This window comes from Schistosoma mansoni, chromosome 1 (genome assembly GCF_000237925.1).
Source record: "Schistosoma mansoni strain Puerto Rico chromosome 1, complete genome".
NCBI classification, from domain to species: domain Eukaryota; kingdom Metazoa; phylum Platyhelminthes; class Trematoda; order Strigeidida; family Schistosomatidae; genus Schistosoma; species Schistosoma mansoni.
The window spans coordinates 40,229,895-40,234,817 of NC_031495.1; positions in this window are offsets into that span (position 1 = coordinate 40,229,895).

Below are 4,923 nucleotides of genomic sequence, written 5' to 3' on the forward strand. Positions count from 1 at the left end.
CAAAAATAGAACCATCGACGACATATTCCGTTATGATTCGAATAATCATCATATGCTAATTATTACAATGATGTCATATCATCATCTAACGTGGAATTATTATTTTTGTTCGTATTGGCATTAAACTATCACAATTACGCAGTCGAATCACTAATCGAACAAATTATAAATATATGGACATTACACATTATGATATTCGAAACTCACTGGATTATTTTTATTATCCAATGACGTAAAATTTTCCTGATTCAAGTGAGTTCTTTCCAATTTTTTTTCATGTCATTTGCGGCCTAATATTACACTCTATCATAGACATAAGTTTGGAGTCATACTCCCGATAGTAGGAACTTATGTTCTCGATATACGACTAATGTTCACTCATCTCATTGGTACGTAGCAATCGTCGTTTCCTACATTTTCAGCGACAACCTAAACCGAACTTCTGCAATTTTTAGTTTCACTACGATCCCTACTTTAATGTCTATACACAAATCAAGTATTCCACGCCGCATCACCAGCCAATTAGTAATGATTATGTTCATATTATCTATTCATTCACATGTATAACTGAATGCTGCATCATCCGTTACCCATAAACACTATTCGATTACTGCAATTAATATTCTATTTCCATTGCACTGAACACCAGAACATAGAGTTTAGAGCTAGTCTCTCATAGATACACTCTTGTTCGTCACATTCAAGTCAGTCTCACTTGCTGTCATCCATAATCATATGTATTGGTATTTTTATTATGCCTTAATACGGTTTCGTAACAAACGAGGTTGAGCGCATATCCCTCTAACTACACAAACCACGCTAGGCTTCATGACCACAAAGGAATACGACTCCGCATATCTAGTCTCAGCAGTCACTATCCTGTTCCTCTGGTCATTCTACTAATACATATTTAACGATAACTCAACGCAAACGACAACGTAAGCTGACTTCGCATTTTATTATCATTAGCAGTACAGCAATGAATATCAATCGTTGATGAAGTCATCACCCTACGGCTGGGTTATTTTTTATCCCACATAAACTTCAGTTATGTAAATTCGAATCTACTCATCGCTGAATCGACGCTATTTATTCTACTGCGGCTTATCGGGACATATTCATATTTCACTGTTCTTTATCCTCATATTCAGTCAGCACCACAGAGCAATTACTGTTTTACTCTATTTTCACGATATTTCGGATCGGTCATACGAACATGTTACTTTATCATCCAGACAGTCACGTCATAAATGCATGTTAAATTTTTATTCGTACGCTTTCTGATGTACTCATAATCACATGCTAGCATTTCAATTTTTGTCCGCATCTTGACAATATTCATGTACATTTTTACATAAGTATGACACTTTCGTATAACACACTCACCCCTCAGTTGACAGGTATTGTACAATTTTTTCCCTACATGTTAACACTATTTACAATCAGCTTCAGTGTTATATTTCGAAAACAGACATTTTTTTATAAATGTGCTATTTTCTACAAGGGGGCTATGTAGTATCGGTGTATATGTTAAGCCCATATACTTTATTCTAGCTTCTGGCCAAGCTAATTCGCCTAAACATGAGTCATATTTTGATCTTGTTAATTATTCGTTTATTAACCTTGACTATATTTTTATATGAGCGTATATGTGTACCCTTCGTATCCTATTCATCATATGTCTGTCATTCATTTTTGTCTGATTATAAATACTGAGTAATGCTTGCTCAAAGCGAGTTGGCTTCCCGGCCATCTCCACTATGCATCATCTTTGCTTCGCTCGTTTACACTTGCTCATGTGCTTACAACTTTCTGGTCTGCATCATTCATCAATAAAAATGTAGTTGCCGCTTCCTTTTGCCTTCTGATATTATACACCGTTAAGATCGGTGTTATAACGGTTATCGAAGTGAACTATTATTGAAGCACGGCACTACAAAGGTTCTGGGTCGCAACAAGCATCATCGTTATTCGGAATGGGTTCCCATTGAAACTCTGGACAGTTTTCAAGAAGCGGAAGGACAAGAAGACAGCAATAAAGAACAGACGAACATGAACAGAGAAATTCAAGTCACAAACTGAATACACTGAAGCGAACAAACAAGTTAAGTGGAGCATTGGAACTGACAAGCGGAAATACGTGAAAGACTCAGAAATGACAGTGGATAAAGTTTCAAGAGAAGGAAATATGAAACAAATTCATGACACAACAAAGATACTGGTAGGAAGATATAACAAACTAGAGAGACCAATCAACAACAAAGAAGGCAAGTCGATCACTGAGATTCTAGAACAGAGGAACAGATGAGCAGAATACTTCGAGGAAATCTTGAGTAGATCAGCTACATTGAATGCATCGGAAATCAAAGCAGAGCACACACACACTTTACTATAGATGTCATTCCATCAATGATCGAAGAAACCAGGATGACCGTCAGACAAATAAAGAATGGAAAAGCAACACAACCTGACAATATGCTAGCTGAAGCACTAAAGTCAGACATACAACTAACTGCAAGCATGCTTCACACTCTATTCGGGAAGATTTGGGAGGAGGAACAAGTGTCGACAGACAGACTGGAAAGAAGGATATCTCATTAAGATATGAAAGAAAGGAGATGTGAACGAATATGAGAACTACAGAGGTGCACACCGCAATCGGTAGTACGAAAAGTTTTCAATAAAGTATAGTTGAACCGGATGAAAGATTCAACAGACTGTATTGCGTATGAATCGGTTGTGTGCAGACCAAACTGCTACACTACGGATAATCTTTGATCAATCAATCAAATGGAATTCGTCACTGCCCATCATTTTTCTTGACGATAAGGAAGCGTTAGACAGTATATATATGTATATATATATATATATATATATATATATATATATATATATAACTATTGTTTCAACTTTTATATTCGTCTTCGATATGCATTTCTACCATAAAATCGAAATGGTTAGGATGATAATGGTGAATTCCAATTATCTTAACGGGAAATGTGTAAACAAATGCCACGTTATTATTGCCTAAAACGATAGAAAATATGAAACAATTTGCCTCTTTGATAGACTTGGTTGATGTTATAAGAAGACAAAGACTATTAAAACTGTGATATATTTGCTCAATTCATTTAGAAAAATCTGATAGCACATGTGATTGTCGCGATCATCTATTTATGGAGAAAATATCAATTAGACAAACTGAAGGTAGTTGGAAACCATGATAATAAGGAAAATATTGTTGAAACCAGTGTCAAACACATCACTCTGGATAATCAAACAGTATTACTAGGGTAGGTTAAGGATGAAAATAAACTGCTCAGGAATACAAAAATGTTGAGGAAATTGATAATTCGCGTTGGACTCGTTCCTGTATCACTCAGCCTTGCAGTCAAAGACTCAAAAATTAGGTTATTCGGGATGTGACAAACCCTTTTTAGGGCTAAGATATTATTGAAATTAATCGATTACTGAGTAGCAACCAATATTGTATGCTTAAAGCTAATAGTTTCGTGATGAAACTAGTCTCATCTGAAAATAAAGAGTCCATTAGAAGATCCTTACGTATTATTAAACTACGTAAAACCACATTTAAAATTTATATCTCATTATTCTCACAAAATAACCTGATTAAACTTTTCTGTTTTCTTATGGGCTGATAATTAGCAAACATAATGGTTGTTTATTTTGACGTTAACAAAATGTTTAGATATAGCATAATTATACTGTATTGTATCAAGATATACTGAAAGTAAAGAATATATCAAATTTTTCCTCTGCAATAAATATATATATATTTGTATTGGTTGTTTTGATGGCGTTTGAAGTTGACGGTAGTAGATTTGTGTCTCGGAGTGAAAATCAACTGTGGAGTGCATGCACATCCACCTGACGATCCCCAAACCGAACGATATGTGTGTCCCGCATTCCACCGTTAGCCTCCATCTATCGATGCCTATAATGTTTGTAATAAAAATGGTTTAAATTATTATTTTTTTCATACTGTCATCTTACTTAAGGCAACTGTAAAATGTATAAAAATGATATATATCTTTTCAATACAATGTGAATAAATTTTTTGGAGCGATGTAAACAATAACTTTGCTTTCTCTCAGCTAGATGTTATAATAGTTATAAACGTTAAACAAACTTGACATTACTTCGAGTGTAAAAGATGATTTGTTAATTAAAATCACTAACAAACCACAATTGTCATTTTTAAAGCATTTTTATTCTAGCCTGCAAAAGGAAATGTACTTGACATATGTCGCCATTTAAATTCAACAAGAATTCGAGTATTGCATGTCAGGAAAGGAACAAATGTCATATGAGTAGTTTGTGAGGTATTTTAATGCAACTAAATTTATCTGATGATTTTATCTGTTCAATGTGTAGGATGTCATTTTGCACACACAAAAACATCAACTTAAATTTTATTTTCACAGTTGAAATCATGAGTCAATTGAAGCTAGACCACCATCGAAAACCTGGAAGCACTGGACGGCCGTTTCGTCCTATTATGGGACTCCTCAGCAGTGCGCATCCACGAATCCGCTCTCGCGAGCGAGATTCGAACCCAGGACCTACCAGTCTCGAGCCGAAGCCCTTAACCGATAGACCACTGAGCTGGCATCCAACGGTGTTAATGTCTAACTTCAACCAATCCACGATTTTGAGCGACCGTTCACCAATTGTCTTCAGTGAGATGATATCTCTACAACAGACCTGGTAGAACTCCACTGGCCACTGCTTCCCACTAGAACTCAAGGAAATATCTCTTGAAGTCAGTCACTAGTGAGCATATGATTATAGATCAGAGGAGGTTTTGTGGAGAATTTAGTATTTTCACAGTTGAAATCATGAGTCAATTATGCTAGACCACCATCGAAAACCTGGAAAACTGGACGGCCGTTTCGTCCTACT